The sequence below is a fragment of the Callospermophilus lateralis genome, chromosome 2 (genome assembly GCF_048772815.1).
Source record: "Callospermophilus lateralis isolate mCalLat2 chromosome 2, mCalLat2.hap1, whole genome shotgun sequence".
Taxonomy (NCBI): domain Eukaryota; kingdom Metazoa; phylum Chordata; class Mammalia; order Rodentia; family Sciuridae; genus Callospermophilus; species Callospermophilus lateralis.
In genome coordinates this window covers 139,714,751-139,734,292 of record NC_135306.1, presented here as the reverse complement: position 1 = coordinate 139,734,292, position 19,542 = coordinate 139,714,751, and positions in this window count along the sequence as shown.

The following is a 19,542-nucleotide window of genomic DNA, read 5'->3' as shown; positions in this document are numbered from 1 at the left end:
AAGCCTCATACGTGTCAAGTGAGATGAAAAATACATAAAACCTAGAAACTCAGCATCAAAAGAGAATAAAATTATGTTATATTTGCAGGTAAATGGATGAACCTGGAAAATATTATGCTAAGGGAAGTAAGCCAATCCCCACCAAAAACAAAGGCTAAATGTTCTCTCTGATAAGTGGATGCTGATCTATAAAGAGGGGTAGGGGGTGTGGTAAGGAACTTTGGGAAAAAGGGAGAGGGCTTAGGGGAGGGAGCATGGGGGCAGGAAAGTTGGTAGAATGAACATCATTACCTTAGGTACATGTATGATTGTACATGTGGTACAACTCTATGTCATGTACAACCAGAGAAATGAAAAGTTGTGATCTATTTGTGTACAAAGAATCAAAATGCATTCTGCTATCATGTATGACTAATTAGAACAAATTTAAAAAAAAAACCTAGAAACTCAACCAACCCAGAGTACAAGAAACCCAAAGTAATCTACACCTAAACACATTATAGAAAAACTTTTGAAAGAGAAATAGAAAAATCTTGAAAGCAGCAAGATAAAAAATATGACTCATTGTGTACAGAGGAATAGCAATATGATTAATGATTAACTTCTCATCAGAAGGTGTGGATGCTATAAAGGAGTGGAATGATCAATCAAAGTGCTTAAAGGAAAAAGTCTCTGTCAACCAAGACTTCTATATAACACAGGGCAATTATCCTTCAAAAAATAAGACAAAATAAAATTATTCCCTGATAGACAACAATATACAGAATTAATTCCCAGCAGCTCTGCAAACTGGAAACAATCCAAATGGCTTTCATTGTATGAGTGGATAAACAAATCCTGGTAATACCTTTAATGGAATAAAGTCAACAGTATGAACAAACTAAAGATGTACACAACTTTAGTATGTTGCAAAAGCACAATGTTGGGTACAATAGTTAATCTCATAAGATTACATACTATATGATTCCATTTACATATTTTTGAAAAGACAAAAGAAGATACCAGAGGTTCTATAAGTTAGAGGGATGAAGAAGGTATCAAAGGGTTAGTGTGAGGGAGCATGAGGGAACATGAAGAAGTTTGGGGGATGATTATAGTGGTAGTTACATGTGTGAAAATCTATAGACTCATAAAGTCATCTTTATTTTATTATAATTGGAAAAAATAAAATGTGATTGAATCATATACTCACAAATAACATATTTTATGGAATGTATAAATTATAACTCAATAAAATTTAAAAGAAATAAAAATTTAAAAACCTAAGTGAGTCAGAGCTACTAATAATGTAGACTTTTTCAGGAATGAAATTTTGGTTGACCCTAGTAAACAAGGAATCATAGTAGTCTGTGATTCATTGAGCAAAATTGTTGTTATAGTTCTATTAAAAGTACTTACATTCATAAACTTAATGTTTAAAAGTACTTTTGGAATCAAAATGGCTAGGAATAAATATCTCCTTAGTCAAAATGGTGTTATAACTTTTTATACACTTTAATAAGATATTTTTGGGACCCAATAGTCCAGTAGTGGACAGGAATACCAGAAGTTAAATTTCTTTCTTTTTTTTTAACCAAAATGATGCCATCAGTTTCACTCCCCACCACACAGTCTCAAACGTCACTGCCACAAAGCTCAATCTCTATGGAATGTAAGGAAGACAAAAGTCCTGAAAAGACTGAGAGATGTACAGACATTTTCTGTAAATTCACGCCAAGGTAAATCTCCCCATCTCTCATTTTTAGGTCCTGGAAATGTCTTTCTGAGGGTGTTTAGATGGAAACTTGGGAGTGTGAGAGAAAATTACTTCCAAGAAGCTGTGTAGCTTTTCTTCTTTAAGAATATATATCTTGTATCAAGTTTGGCCCAGAAGGATGTATATGGGTTGGTTTTCTAGTCTTTTTACACCATGTACAGATATGGCAGAAGCAAATTATCATTGATAGGCAGGCAGACATGCCAGCAACAGCTGAGCACAGATTGAATACTTCCTATGTGCTTAAGAACTCTCTGCACATTACCTCAGATAACCCTCAGAATAAGTTTGAGAGATAGCTATTATTATTCCCATATTATCCCGAGATTTGTGAGGTTCATGAGTGTTAAATAACTTCTCCAAAGTAATATTATCACCTTAATATATCCTATTACAAATGCATCATTGCCATTTAAAAGTGAGAAAAGTGAAATAACTTAAAACACAAAAAGGAGTTGAACTAGAGCTAGAATTTAATTTGACTTGACAACAAATTTATACACTTATCAAGGTGGAATTATAGCACAGACTTTGGAGACAAAAAGACTTAAGAGTTCTATCACATCCTTTCCACTTACTAGCATTATGACCTTGAGCATATTACTTAACCTCTTTGTGCCTTGTCTTCCTCATCTGTAAAATGAGAATAATAGTACCTACTTTAAAAAGCTGTACTAAATATAAAATATAAAGCATGTTTTGTGTTCCATACATAGTAATTACTTCATAAAATAGCTGCCACTGTTATTATTATTATCATAATCTTGCACCATTAACTTCAGTTAATTAATTCATTTGAGCAACTCTGATGGGACTGTAGCACAGAATTATCCATCTTTAAGTTATTAGGTAGGGAGGTCAAGAGCCCAGAAAAGAAGAATGTAGGTGGAAAAGCCTGATTGGAAAGTGAATGATGTGACAGACCTGAGATCCCTAAAGTGGAAAATAGTGAAACAATCATTTGAGAAGAAGTAAAGGATAATTAACATCTAATAGGCATTCATTAATGGTAGTAAATATGATAGCTACCTTACATTCTTCATTTTATTCTTCATTTCCTCCTGATTTACTTGAAATCAGGAGACAATTTCTCCTTAAATATATCAGCAAATCCCACAATTTCCCCTATGAAGTTTTTCCGATTCCCAGTCCCCCTGCCATTCCTCTATTTCCTTCTGCCATCTCCCTGAATCAAGGACCCATCCTTGTTATCATTTTACCATATGCTTGAATTGGCATGGTAATAGAATGCACTCAATATTTTTTTCCTTTTCTCTTTCCACATATTTTATTGGTGCATTATAGTTATAAAAAATGATGGAATTTGTTGTTACATATTTGAAACATGCACTGAATTTTCACTTCAATCCACCCATGTTCCTGAATCAGCATGGAAAGTACCAGAACTTTGGTTGAAAACAGGTCTGTTTTATTCTTTTCTGATTTCTAATTGAGATATAATTCATCTACCAGAAGATTTTCCCCTTTGAATAGTACAATTTAGTGGTTTCTAATATACATCACTTCTATCTAATTCCAGAATATTTTTATTTCCCTAAAAAGTATCTGTTAGCAGTCACTACCTAGATACTCTTACCTCTAGCCCCAGGAAACACCTATCTCCTTCCATCTCTACTGATTTGCCTAATTTGGAACTTTGTAAAAATGGAATCACACAATATATGGCCCTTTGTGCCTCACCATAAGAAAGTGGAACACATACATGAGTTTTACTTACCATAATGTTTTCAAGGTTCATTCATGTTTTAGCATGAATTGGCACTTTATATTTTATGGCTGATTAATGTTCCATTGTACAGAATATGTACAACCTGTTTATCATATCATCAGGTAATAGGCATTTAGGCCATCTCCACTTTTGGCCACTATGAAAAATGTTTCTATGAACATTTATATACAAGTTTTTGTGCAGACATACATTTTCCATATACCTGGAACTAGAATTGCTGGATAATATGATAATAAAACTATGTTTAACTTTCTGAAGTAATTTCCAGTCTGCATTCCAAACCAGCTCCACCAGTTTACTTTTCCACTAGTAGTGTATGAGGATTCCAAATTTTCCATATCATAGATAACAATAGTGCCTGTTTTTTGTTTTGTTTTGTTTAATTATAGTCATCCTACTGGGTATGAAATCATATCTCATTGTATCTTGACTTCCTTTCTTTAATGATTAATGATGTTGAGCATGTTTTCATGTTTTTATTAGCCATTTGTTTATCTTCTTTGGAGAAATGTGTGTTCAAATCCTTTGCTCATTTTTTAATTGGGTTATTTGTCTTTTTAACTGTTGAGTTGTAAAAGTTCTTATATATGCTGAAACTTGACCCTCGCAATATACACAGCTTTCTCACATTCTTTGAGTTGTCTTTTTAACTTTCTTGATGGTATACTTTGAAGCATGAGAGCTTCTAATTTTGATGAAGTTTAACTTGTTGATTTTTTCTTTGGTTGCTTATGCTTAAGGTTTGAGTCTAAGGAATGATTGGACAGGCCTGATTTTAAAAGTTCTACCAATCATTAGCTAATTATATGGGGACAGCTTAATTAACTTCTCTTAAACTCCAGTCTGCACCTAGAAGATAGAGATAATGCCTTCCTTCTGAAAATAATGTAAATAAAGTTATTGAATACTCAGCATCAACCAAGTTTTCAATAATTAGCAGTGGTTAGTTATTTCCCACTTATCCTTATCCACACTCATTTCCAACATCTTGCAAACCTTATCTAGCTTTCATGTTTCAGTGTAGATCCCACTTCATCTTCCATAACATCTTTTGTAACACTCTTATCTACACTGGTTCTTAATTTTTCTAAACTTCTGCTGGCTTACAATCAATTACACAGTTGGGGCTTTTTTCATAGTTTCATGATAATATTTTCATCTTCTTTTGGTCAGGTACAACTTAAAGATGTTTGATGTATCTTTCCACCATCTATAACTGAATTGAACATATTCATGTGGTGGTTCATGAGCCTACACTGGGTGTATTCAGATACTTGCTTATCCATAAACCTTTTGCTATACAACTTACTCTCTCTCAATCAGTGGGTGATAAAAGCAGGACTCATGGGATAAGATCATAAAGCATCTTTGTCTTCTACTTTTCCTTTAAACTTACACAGTGTGGGATGTTTTTTCCCGGCCATTGGTTGGTAATTCAGTCAGTCTCATGATTTTTATGTTCACTCTTAGGAAATAAAAAAATTCTATAGTCAAATACCAATTCTACAGTTAAATACCAACACTATTTCAGTTCTGTAATTAAAATTTTTCATTCCAATATAATAAAATTATCCTCTACCCTAGTTTTTTGCCCCTCCAGGGTTTAAACACAGAAAATAGGAGAAATTGGGGGAACATGGTAAAGTTTCTAGTTAACTGATACTCTCACTAGACTTAGGGGCTAGAAGAATCTTATAAGAACAAAGATACTTCCTTATAAATTCTGTCCTAATCTCAGCCATCTGACAACTCCGTTATAACCTTAGATGCAGGAGGACCTTCCCAACAGTTCTTGGACATGGAGTTCCAACAGCTCACTTTGGGAAAGTCCCATTTTAACATCTTTTTTTTTTTTTTTAAAGAGAGAGTGAGAGAGGAGAGAGAGAGAGAGAGAGAGAGAGAGAGAGAGAGAGAGAGAAGAGAGAGAATTTTAATATTTATTTTTTAGTTATCGGCGGACACAACATCTTTGTCTGTACGTGGTGTTGAGAATCGAACCCGGGCCGCACGCATGCCAGGCGAGCGCGCTACCACTTGAGCCACATCCCCAGCCCCCCATTTTAACATCATTAACACATTATTTCTGGATTTGCTATTTCATCAGTGAGTTGATGACAATAAACCAATTTATATGACTTTTTGTGATGTATACATGATATAGAGATCAACTGATCCATTTTCTTCTGTTTAAGCAAGTCCAAACTTTATATATTCTTTCTCATTCGTATTACAGATTCAGTGACCAGCTTCCTCAGTAGGATGCCTCAGTAATTTCATCACCCATACATTTACAATGTTCTTCCTTATGTTAAACTAGTTAAACTATAATTTTTAAACTGAGTTTCATAGAGGAGGATCTGATGGGTTACACAAATAATTAGAATTTTATAGATGCAGAGCGTGATGTGAATGGTTGACATTGTCATACCTAACCTCCCACTTCAAATTCTCCAAAGTAATCTTGATTGGCTTTATAATAAACAATTCAAGCTTAATTTAGAACATAAAATACTATTTCTTTATGTTCAATTTTTGATTTATGTAAAATTTTATTTGGGGAAAAAGAAGAAAGGTTTACCATTGCTCAAAAACAAGTATTTTAAAGAATTTGAAAACCACTGATTTATGAAGCCATTGGTACCTCAGAGAAGGGAAAAATGTTCAGGGATAAAGTTAACGTATTCTAAAATCTTAAAAAATAAGCAAAAATTTGACTTAAAATAACATATTTATCTCTCTCAGGAATTTAACCAGGTTTCTTCCAACATGTGTTTAGTTTCTCTCACATAAAGCTAGGGATACCCCATGCAGTGTCAGAAAAATAAATTTTCTGTGTATAAAATCAAAAGGCAAATCACAGGTAATAAGTAAGTTATTCATTACCTTATAATAAGAGATAAACTAAATATAAATAATTGAAAATAACAGAAAAATTAATAGATACATGATGAGTTAGTTATTAGACAACATAAGAAAATAAAAAGCAAACTAAATTTGGTCCTATAATTGTCTTTTATCTATATGATCTTGAATAAGTTCATTTCTCTGCAACTGTTCCTTTAAATGAGGGTATCCACTTCACAATTTTGGTAGACAGCTCCAATTCTTCAATGAGATAATAGATATTAAGTATTGTATGCTTATATGTGAGTGATAGTAAGGATAAAATTCAAATTGAGGAAATAAGTCATATCATTCCTTAAAGCATCCCTTAGGAATTTGGCACAGACAGAATACATGATGTGATGAGAACAGACCCCAGATCAGATGCATGAGGGCATTTATTATGATATTACTGTTTTGCTTTCTAGGAAAACTGAAGAAAGCCTAAGTACTCTTGACTTAAAATGAGAAGAACTACTTACTTACTGTATGCCTTTAGATAATGCCTGTTATAGTTTGGATCAGGACTGTTCCCCAAAGGCTAATGTTTTAAAACCATGGTCCCCAGTGAATCAAGGTTCAGAGGTGGAGCTTTAGGCAAAAATTCAATCTTGAGGGCTCTGTCTTTATCAATAGATTAATGAATTGACTACTTGGAGGTAGGACCCAGTTGAAGGATGTAGGTCACTGGGGGCATTCCTAAGAGGGGAAGCATTTATCTTGTCCCTCTGTGATGTTCTGCCTCACCTTACACCCAGAGCAATGGAGCTACAAAGAATGTACTGAGGCTTCTGAGATTGTGAGCCAAAATTAATCTTTACTCTTCTAAGTTGTTCTTGTCAGACATTTTGCTCACAATGACAAGAAGCTGACTAATATAATGCCCCTGAAACTTGATTCTTAACCTATAAATTAAGGGAAAATAATGTCTTCCTATCTCATAATGAGGTACTAATAAAATTACTATTATTAGAAAATCAAACAAAGAAAATGATGAAAGTTTTTGTACCACCCTGCCAGAACCTCATATGATACTACAAGAAAAGAGACTCAGGTTGGGGGTTAGGATTCTCAACTGGATCTAGTAAAGGACCCATGTAATAAAGGGAATGAAGCCAGGGGAAAACCAAAAGGTAATGTACAAGTACTCGGGACCAACAACAAAGCAGAGAATCCAAACAAAACCCCTCATTTTAAGGAGCAGAAAGAGAGGCAGAAATGAAAATGACAGAATATGTACCAGAAAAGATCAAATAGATTAGAAGAGAGATGAGAAACACAACCTAGAGAGATTCTAAGCAACAGAATCTTTTTGGCATCTGAGGTTGTCCTCTGGAATGGATATAAGTGTGTGCAGATATCAAATATTTAATTAAACTTCAAGCAAATGATTGACATAATGATTTACATAATGTCTCCTCTACTCAGATACAGTGATGATTCTACAATTTGAACCCAGATAGTTAAAAAAAAAAAAAAAACTGGGAGTTTTCATTCAGAAGAAACCCAAATAGCGTATGATCAACGCCTTTAGCTATTTCATGGTCCTCAAGTGAAAAAGGAATTATGCATTGTGTTGTGCTTTACACAGAGAATATAGTCAAAATTAATGAGATGAAACTATAAGAAGAGAGATTTTGGCAGGCATGGTGGCACATGACTCTTAGCTACTTTGGAGGTTGAAGCAGGAGGATTGCAAGTTCAAGGCCAGCCCAGTCAACTTATATATATAAGAATCTGTCTCAAAATAAAAATAACAGTGGTTGGGGTATATCTTATTAGTAAAGTTCCCTGGGTTCAATATCCAGTAACACACACACACACACACACACACACACACACACACACATCGAGTTGGGGAGGGAGGAAGGGAGAGAGATTTCATTTTAAGGTAAAGTGTTATGTGAATTCCCCTTCACAGAAAGCAGAGGTTGGACAGCCACAGAATTATTAGTGAAATAAAAAATGCTAGATGAAGGTAGTTCTAAAATTTTCCTAAGGTCTCCTTTATTCCTGCTCTCAAATTTTATCGGGTTTTACCTCAGCTCTGACTTTTTCAAGTTACTCTCTCAAAGTAGCCAATGAGTGCTTTAAACTAGCTTTTCTCAGTTATTTTGATGCTGTCAGGAGATAAGCAATTACAACAAATACCTGTCCAGGATAATTTAATTTCATTACCAGTAGAAAGATAGATAAAATGGGCATCCTTCTTCAATTTCAGTGATATCTTGGAAAAAGTTGTTCTTTCAGGAAAGCAGTTGTTAGTACCTACACCCATTCCTCTGATATAGTTTTGTAACTATGGATTTTCTCTGTTGAAAATTATTACATATGCAACTCAAAGAAAATGTCATGCATTTCAAAATGTGACAGAAACCATTAAGACCATCCAAAGATTTCCAGAAAAGTGATTCTTGGATAGAAATATAAATCAGAAATACCTGGAGAAGTTTATATAAGAATCTATAAACAAATACATGAGTGAAATTCATTGTAGAAAAATAAATGAGCAAGTATATAATGGAAAACAAGCATTTGTATTTTTTAGCTCTACATATTTAGCCTATTGTACGTCCCAAAGTTCTCTTGAACCTCTAATTTAAAAGTTTCTATACCATATAGTAATTTATCTATGTAAATAAAAAATGAAGTAGTTATCTAAACTGCATAAACAGGGAAGTGGGAGTGGACTGAGGATCGAACCCAAGGCCTTATATATGCTAAGTAAGTCCTGTGCCACTGAGCTACATCCTCAACCCCCACATTTCTTTTTAACCATTTCCTTTTCCCTGCCATTCAGGTACCAGTGATAATTTTCTTGATATGTGGCTGTCAGGTAGAACAGAGTCACATTCTTGGCTTTAATTTCAAAAAAAGATTCTGAAAGCCTACAGCAGAAATGACACATATTGTCGCCAAAACAGGTATTTTCAATTTCAAGAAGAGAGTTTTTTGAGAGAGAATATTTTGCTCTCTGTTTTTCAGTTTAAAAGCTACAATTTTAATACCAAAAGTGGAAGGGACCAGAGGTTTCAAAGAATGAAATTTAATGTAAACCACACAGTAGATAAAAATGTTTTCTGTCCCCAAGAAAGAAAATAGTTCAAAAAGTTGACAGAGTTTAGGAGGATGTGGCATAAATTTGGATGCTAGCAGGTCCCTTATTGGGGCTTATAATCTTGTCCATGCTTTTGGCCAAACCCCTAAAAGGAAGAAGGAGAATGAGAGAAAACCCATATACAGTGGAGGAAGGGAGGGAGCAGCAAAAAGCCGAGGAATTTTCATTTATTCTGTTTATTTCATTCATTCATTTAATCAACAAATGTTTATGGAGCACCTACTATGTCCAGCTCTATTTAGATATTGGATATACAGCAGTGTCTTACTTCCATCATGAAGCTAGAAAATATAAGGTCTAGTAGAGACATGTCGTTCAATAGACTGGCTCTGCAACAGCATATGTAACAGAACCTAAATCTAAAAAACTCAGCAAGAAATATTATGCACATGTACCCTCAAGCTCTGAGCCCAAGAGGGGCAAAAGACAGCATCTGAAATTTTCCTGGGTTCCTTAGAAGAGGTAAGGTGGTGGCTGATGTAGGAGATGACTCCTGGAGAGACATCACAGTTAGGATGGAGAGACCAGAGTGATCAGTAAGGATCTGGGAAGCAGAGTGACAAAGAGAAAGAGTACATTTCAGTGCAATGCAGTAGGAACAAGTTACAGTTACCAAAGATCAACCCAAATGTATTCTCAACAGAAAACAACATGCATGGATTCCTTAGACCATGGACAAGTGGACCTCTTCCCTGAAGCCAGAACAATAAGCCCCTAACCTATGAAAATTAGATCAAAGTTCTAGGGAGATGAAAAGTGAAAAGGCAGAACCCTAAACTGAGTAAGTGGAAACCTAGAATTGAGCACATTTAAATTGTTAAATGAACAATTTCCCATGAATGCAACAGTGTCTTGGAGATTCTGTTATTGCTGGAAATAAGACATTAACAAAATATTTTTAAGTTAAGGTATTTGAAAAGTAACATTTCATACACTTCAGTTTTGTGGCTATAGGATATGCAATCACTATACAAGTATAATTCATTATTTTAGAGGAAATAGTAACTTTTGTGGTATGACTATCTTTAAATAACCATTTTAATTCTGGAATGAGAATTTTTATATTAGGTAGCTTCATAAATACTATCAAATTGCACTCAATTTGGCCTCCCTTTATACATAGAGAAACTGAAGCATATAAGATGAAGTAATTACTCAAGACTTTTTAATCAGTGACAAAAAGGGAATCTGAATCCAAGTCTCTAGACTTGGATTCTAGTGGTATTTTCATTGTCTACAATTTATTTGACACCAAAAGAGAGTTGCCACACACAGGAGTTACAGTTTTATGTGAATTGGTAAACAGTTGAAGTATTTATAGAGGTGAAAACTTAAGGAAAAATTATTTAAGTTGCCTCATTTGAATTTCCTCTAGGGACTGCTAATGATAAGTAATATGCAAAGATGAAACAAAAAGTGTACAATCCTGAGAAAAGATAGGAGCCAGACAGTCATGGTTTGATCACCATTTTTTTTTTTTTTTTTGGTGCTGGGGAAGGAATCCAGGGGCATTTTGCCACTGAGCTATATCTCTAGTCCTTTTATTTTTAAATTTTGAGACAGAGTCTTACTAATTTTCTGAGGTTGGCCTCAAACTTGCAATCCTCCTGCCTCAGTTTTTCTAAATCACTGGGATTGCAATCCATTGTGCCCACAAATGGTGTCTACAAGCTGGTCAATTTTTAACAGCTGATTCTCAGGGGCAGAGAGCCTTGATTAGTAGAGGTTGATGAATTCCACAGTTCAAATACTCCTAATATGACCAATTTCAAATTACCAAAATGATGTCAAAATTCCTTGAAAATTTAAAACTCTGTTTTATGAACTGATTATAAACTGCCGTTAGCATACCACTGGAGTCAGAGATGATTCTCCAAAGCAGAGGCTGACTTCTGTCTGAACTGAAGTGTTTTAAGAATAGATATCCAGATAGCAATAATTTTTATGAAATTAGTGTACTTTATCTAAAAACATATAAAAGTATATTTTCTTGCAAATTTTTCCAGTCGAATAGAAAATAATATGTTAAGTCTTAACACACACACATACACACACAATTCTCTAAATAGATGAAATTTTTAAGAGAATGGAAGTCAAGTGAACACACTTTTGTAAGATTCACATTAAAGGAATCAACCATACTCATTTCATTTCATATCAGAATAGCTACATCTATATGCACTCTGATTTTTCCTTTTTCCTACCTTATAAAGGTCAAAGAAAACTAAGGGCAAGTTTGAAATGGCTTGTGAATTGTAGTTATGGCAAAGAGTGCAGTGCAAGATTGCTAGAATTCTACACAGTAAGAGCGCCAAGTAATTTGGTGAACCTTTCTCAGGTACAATTGAACTTTGCTTTTTACAGTTGACATATGACTAAAATGATATGTGTGTATTACATTGTGAAAAGCTGAGTTATATTTTAGATCCATTTTTCTATTTTTTTTCATTTTGATCCTATATATCTTTGGAAATCTAGTGAAAACTATTAATGCTTTTACAGTAAATTCAAATCTTTGTATGTACAGAAAACTCTGCATAAAATATTAAAGGATTAACAGATATTCTATAACCCAACCATGTGCATCTGGATTCACATCAAGAACCCACATTTTAAGAGTATTAGGAAAATTTGACATTTAAAGAAAACCCTAGGATGATAGCTTTAGAAAGATAATACAATTGTCTATAAAGGTAAGCAACTACTTCAACTTATATTTTCTTTAAGTTTAGCTTCTTCATTTATTTGGTTTGCTTATATGTTTAAATTTCTTGACATAAGTATTTGAGAGGCAAAGTCATAGATATGAGGAAATAAAGGAATCTTTGCAGATCAAGTACCACAGCACCATTTATTTTATAATTGAAGAAACAGAATCTCTAAACATCAAATCAACCTAGAATAAGTGTCCATGTTAGGAGGCCCCATACCATTATGTAAAAGACATGGCTCCCCAACGAAAAAAGAGGTCTGGCTGTGCCACTTGTGCCACTTCTGCAAATGTTTAAGAACCTCTAAATCCCATGAAAACTGAAGCCAGAGGTATGAAATGATTTGTCAGCTTTAACAGTCAATAGTAGAGTTGGAATTAGAACCACATTGCTTAACTCCAATTCTAGTGTTCTTTCCATTATCCCACTCTACAATAGAACTCCTTTCCATAACCACTTTGCATAATTTTATTTTCTTTATAAAAGACTTTGTCCAATATGTTGGCTAGATCTCAATCTGATAAGTTTGACCCCTACACAAATAATGTATGTGGTCCATTTGTTATTTATCTATCTATCTATCTATTTACATACATGACAATAGTGGAATGCATTACATTAATTTTTAACCATTTATAGCACAATTTTTCGTAACTCTGTATATAAAGTATGTTCACTCCAAATTATGCCATTATACATGTTCTCCCTCTTTTTTAGCATTACAATTCTTAATACACATATATACCACGATTTATCATATCTCTATTTGTATATAAGGCCATTATAACTATCTTATTAACTCATTATATGGCAATCTAATATTTACTGTTTTCAAAAATATTATCTCATTTAATCCTTATAACAACTATATGTCAGAACTAAGGAAGTATCATACAAGTTAAATGATTTACCCAGTACCATACAGATCATAAGAGACAGAACTTGACTGGAATTTAGGGCTTTGGACATTGTCCAGGGCATTGAACTCTGGGGCACTTGACCATGAGCCACATCCTATCCCTATTTTGCATTTTATTTAGAGACAGGGTCTCACTAAGTTGCTTAGGGGCTTGCTAAATTGCTGAGGTTGGCTTTGAACTCACCATCCTCCTGTCTTAGCATCCATAGCTGCTGGGATTACAGGCATGTGCCACCACCGTATTCTAGCTATGTGCCAGAGCCAGACCTCTTTAAAAACACAATGAAAACTCTGAGCCTTCTCCACACAGAAAGTATATATCTAGCACATCATTAAGGAGGAGTATGGATCCCAATTTAGCTATTAAATTCCCACATGTGAGATAATATTAAAACTGAAGTTATTTATAAAATAGTTTCTAGTACAAAATCAACTTATAATACCTGAAATGTATACATGTACACATTATAGATTACAGAATTTTGCACTGCAAAAATGAAGGACAGTTTTCATTCATATTTTATGAGGAAATGTTATAGTTAATAATAGTAATATTGGTTTCTACAGGCTTGACAAAAATATATCTTATAATTTTGTTGCTATAATTAGAAAATATCTACTAACCCTTCACTGCTTTTATGGTAAAATCCAAACTCACAATTCTGGCATTTCCAAGATGGGTTCATCAAATTTTTCAGCCTCTTTAAAACTATTCTTCTCACACATCGTATTCCATCTTTTATCTACCTTGAGTCTCTTGCCAAAATCCTCCCCAGTTACTAGGTCCACTGGTTCACAATGGATCCACTAGACCACTGGGATTCTGCCTTGCATCTGGTAATCCCTCTGCCAAGAATGAGTTGGTTCTAATTTATCTTGTTATCTTCAGGATCCAGCTTAAATGTAACCCCCCTACCTGAACATCCTCTCCACCTGCCCCCAAATATTTGTCTACTCTCTTATAAGTGAATAAAACATTTTTGTCTAACCTTCTTGTGTACATATATTAATGTACAGCAAATCTTGCCTTCCACAAGGCACTAATTAAAAAAAAATCTATAAATAAATAGCAGAAAATCAGTGGAGTAAATGGAAGGAAATAAGGGGAGGGAGAAGAAAAGGGAAAGGGGAGGGAGAAGGAAATGGAAAGGTGAAGTACTAGGGACTGAAATGAAAAGCAATATAATTTGAAGCAAATTATATTCCATGCTTGTACAATTATGTCAAAATAAACTCTAATATTATGTATAAATAAAAGGAACTAAAAACATTTTTGTTCACATCTTTGTAATGGGATCTACTCTGCTGTATTAGAATTTATCTTTTTGCAAAGCTCTGAGTCTCTTAGAGGAAGAATTTCTAAATTCCCATCATGGAGCACATGACTGATATGTAGTTATGATGCAGTAAATGGAAGAAATAGAAAGAAGGAAGAAAAATAGGGAGGGACAGAACAAATGACTGCCAGGAATAACTAAGTTTTCCTGCAGCTGTGAAAAACCACATAACAGATTGGTTGCACCTGAATTCAAACCCAAGTTTTACTCCTTAACTATATTTAACATATGTGTAATCTTCAGCAAGTTACTTAAGCATTCTGAGCTTTACTTTACTTATCTGTAAAACACAAAGAATGCCTATCCCCAATTTGTTGTGACACCAATATGCCATATGTACTTGGGTATGGTATTGCCTGTTGACAAGCTAATTCATAGCAACATCTTCATTGTTCAGAGGATGCTGATGTTAAAACCATTGCTAATGTTGGAATTTAGACCAATACAATCTGTCTTAGACACATTATGCCTTCAATTTGCTTTGGAATCACCATGTAGCACAGGGATTGATTAGGAATGAACATTTCCTAATCATGTAATACTACCTGTAGGAAGTAAGCCTTCAGCAAACTATCATTTTTGTGACTTTTCTTCAAAAATAGTATCTTTTGTTAAAGTAATAGTATATGTCATGTTAAAGAGCTAATATCTAATACATATATTAGAGTATAAATTAGAAAAATTAATTAGAGCAAGAACAAATTGTAAAACACTAGATGTAAGCTAAGCAGCTCCATCATTATATTTGACTGCTATCAAATAGAGACTAATGTTCAATTTCAGAACTATCCCAGTGTATACATTTTATCTGCTTTCTTCTTTACCCTGTCTTCTGCAGTTATTAACCATCCACCATTTTAATGGATGGTTCTTTTATTAAATTTATCTCATGAGTAAGATAGAAGACTACTTTAAAATTTTACTTTGAAAAAGTGACACACATTTCAAACACCAAAGTGGCAGAAATAAAAAATATTAATAACTATAACAAATATTAATGAGGATATAGAGCAACTGAAACTTGTTCAGATTTCTGGTGGAAATATGAGATGGTACATTTTGGAGAATTATTTGGCAGTTTATTATAAACTTAAATATACACCTATCCTAGGACCCACTGATTTCATTACTCAATTTTTATCCAAGAGAAATAAAAATTTATATCCATAAAATATTTGTACAAACTGTTCATACCCACTTTACTCATAATAACAGTAATCCACAAAAAGTCATTATATATTAATATATAGCTTGGGCTGTAATCCCCAAAATACAATTCTGAATGCCATAAACCTGAAAGATCCCTAAAGTCTAAAATTCTAAAAATATAATTCTGGAAAAAATAATTTTAAAAATTCTTTAAAGGACATTTATTTACATTTTTTAAAAAAGGAATTTATTTGAGAAACATAAAAACATGACAGAACACTTTATAGGCCAATGTACACAACAAAATAGGCAATAATAACATAAATTACTTCCAAGCATAAATACTATTGATAGTTGCATGGGTATAATACTTATAAGCAGATGAACCGTACTAATAGATCAAAGTCAATTTTATAAGTGCATATCACTATGGTTGGTAAGTGTGTGTATCCAGGTTTATAATTGCAGTCATCTAAAATACCATGACCAAAAAACCTAAGAATTTCAACAAAATTGATCAAAAACCATTGTATATGAAGTTGCCCAAGGAATTGAGATTTTGAGAAATTTTATCTTTCACAAATAGATATATACAAAAGGTCATTATTTATTTAGGAAGTTTCAATGTTTTTGATCTTTCAGGACCCAAAAGAGACATGAATTGTATATACCTAATGAAGAAATAGTGGGAATATTTTGAAAGTGTCATCCATTAGTCAAAGTGGTAAATAATGTCTATCTTCCTCAATAATAAAATCACTAACCAGGAGTAGTAGTTCACCACTTTATCTGTTGTGGGTGTTTGTTTGTTTGTTTGTTTGTTTTGTTGTTGTGTTGTTTGGTTTAGAAGGTCATTGAACTTGTCCAGTTTTTTTTATTTTTTAATGAAAAATTGAATGTAAGCATGTGTGAAGTGGCAAAAGAAGTATACAACAGAATAATCTGGCAGGAATATTTCTTAAATTGTTCACCTGCATTTTTCACTTTTATGATCTCCAAAACACTGGCTTTACTTGTATTTGGAAAGTGATTACACATATTATTGAGGGATATGCTGTACTTTTGGAAGTCTATTTCTAACCCATTGCAATTAAGCTATTTTCTGTTTTTGCAACACCGATAATAGTTATCTTTTAAATTTTAACCTTTCAATACTAAGTAGCCTCATATACTTAATTTATCAAAAAATTTTTGTGAAGGAACAATTTCATAGATTTCTTCCATTATAAGGAGCAATGATAATAGGCTTACCCAATACCAAATCTATATTAGTTGGGGTTCTCCAAAGACACAGAACCAATAGGATATACAAACAGATGTACTAGAGGGGAATTAGTTCATGTTATTGTGTTGACTGAGAAATCCCACTATAGGACATCTTCAAGCTGGAGTCCCTGGGTTGGTGGTAGCATAACTCAGTCCTAAGTCCAAAAGCCTCAGAACCGGGGAAGATGATGGTATAATTCTCAAGCAACTGAAAAACATGCTGGTATAATTCTCAAAGCAATCTAAGCCTGAGGATCCAGGAGCCTACTGATGCAAATCCTGGAGACCAAAGGTAAAGAGTCCTAGAAATCTAATTTCCAAGGCAGCAGAAGAAAACTGTCTCAGCCTTCAGAGAGAGAAACCAATTTGCCTTTCAGGATTTTAACATTCAGGATTACAGTGTTCAAGATTGTGTCTTTTGGGATTATGACTAAAAGCAATGTAATACTATTCAGCAATAAAGAGGAAGAACTACTAATGCACACAACAACATGGATGAACCACAAAAAACATCATTTTGAGCAAAAGAAGCCCGACACAATGCAAGCATACTGTATGATTCCATTTACTAAATGTTCTAGAAGAGGTGCAACTAACCTATAATGTCAAACATAAGAAAGCCTGAGGAGTATGTTTGAAGATGTATCAGAGAATGTTTTGGGGCAATGGAAATCAGGGCTGAAGGTTACATTAGTATGTACAAGTATCAAAATTTATTGAACCAGGTAATTGAGGTCTGTGCATTTTATTGTATGTAAATACCAGCTATTTCTTGGCTTGGTATTCTAACCATTAATTCTAAAACTATCCCTCCATTATATCATACTCTTTATATTATATTATACTCTTTATATTATATTACATTATTATACTCTTTTAACAACCACCCATGATGATTCTCTATAGGTGGCTCTTTGACCTCTCTTTGAAAAGCACTATCTATGAGGAATTAAAATTTGTCCTTTTCCTAACATGATACTTTTCAAAAACATACAACAACAACAACAACAAAAATAGCATATTTTTAAACATGACTCCAGCTATCCATATATACAATGAGGAGAAAGAGAGAGTAAGCTGCTCTTCACAGGGTTTAGGTATAGTTCCCAAACCGGGATATATTTCAGACTCAAATAGTAAATATAAAATATGGGCCTTTGATTCCACCCCTATACCAAGAAAGTAGAATTTTTTGGGGGGTGATACCTAGGAATATGTGTTTTTATAATTTCCCCTGGGATTAAAATAGGCAACTCATTTTAGAAAAAAACAGACACAGTTAAGTAAGAGACCTATGTAACACAGATATCTATTCAAATATATCATCTCTTTATATTAAAAAGATTTCCAAGATTTAATCTTTCATTCTGCATCATACTTGCATCTCTATATTTGGTAACCAACAAAAGTAATTAATGTTTTTACAGTGGAAAGATCTAAGGACTTGAAACCAGGTAGACCTGGGTTAAAAGTCTAGTGCTTTTAACTATGTGACATTGGCAAAGTCATTTAGGTACCTTAAATCAGATTCATTTTTGGCCAAAATGGAGTTACTGATACTGCCTTAACATAATGAATGTGAAAACACCAACTATATGGTATATAAAACAGTAAATGTTTGCTTTGTGTCACCCTTACCTATAAATGTTGAACAGATATTTCCAGACATAAATAAAACAGAATAAAATGAGCAATCACTTGAATTTGCAATGGGAGAGATTTATAGCCTATTTCTTTTTAATGATATGAAAGTTCGAATCTCTTTTAATTTTCATTTTAAGTCCAGTGGAACCATATGTAATTTTTGTCATTAAAAAGCTTAAGATTCACTTATGTGACTTGAATTTCAACTGGGAAGTTATTTTTCAAAGTTATAGTTATCATAGTTTTAGTAGGATAATTCATTATCTCATCATTGGCTGGACATTTCATCAAACACATTTCACTGTTGAGACAACTTGTCAGTGGTATTCAATTTGCAGTCTCATCAGCAATATAGTGTATAGTAATTAAAATTTTATCATGACAACATCTCATCCCTATTGCTCATGCATAATTCATATTTCACATGTCAAACATCAACCCACATGTATTGTGCTAATGAGGATGGAAAATAAAACTTGCCCTCTCAGATGTCTTCTCAGCAATTGTGTGAACAATTGAATTCTTTTTCCAAGGGCTTGGCTATCCAAAGGCACAATTGTGAAGCAGAAGTCCCAGGCTCCCAGCGTGTTTCCCAAGGACTTTCCCCAAGCTGCCCAAGTCATGTTCAACAGATTCCCTCTTTATGAACTAATGATTATCTAAAACAATTAAAAATCCTGTTTTTTTTAAGCATTAGCTCAAATGACACTCCTTCCTCCGTATATTTTTTACTCCTCAATAGTAGCGCTTTGGATACTGATAAAGGGATTTTCCTTCCTGTTATGTGTGAGTTATCTGAGGATAAATTCAAGCCTTTTTAAATGCAGCTTTCTTAGAACTTAGCATAATGCTTGGCATATAGACATTAAATTTATTAAATTTAATAAATTTATATTCTTTAAATTTAATAAATATAAAATTTTATATTCTGAAAGAATTTCTACATTTTAAAAGAAATATTCGAAGAATTCAACCTTATATGTCTACAAAAAGTATATCTTGGCACTTA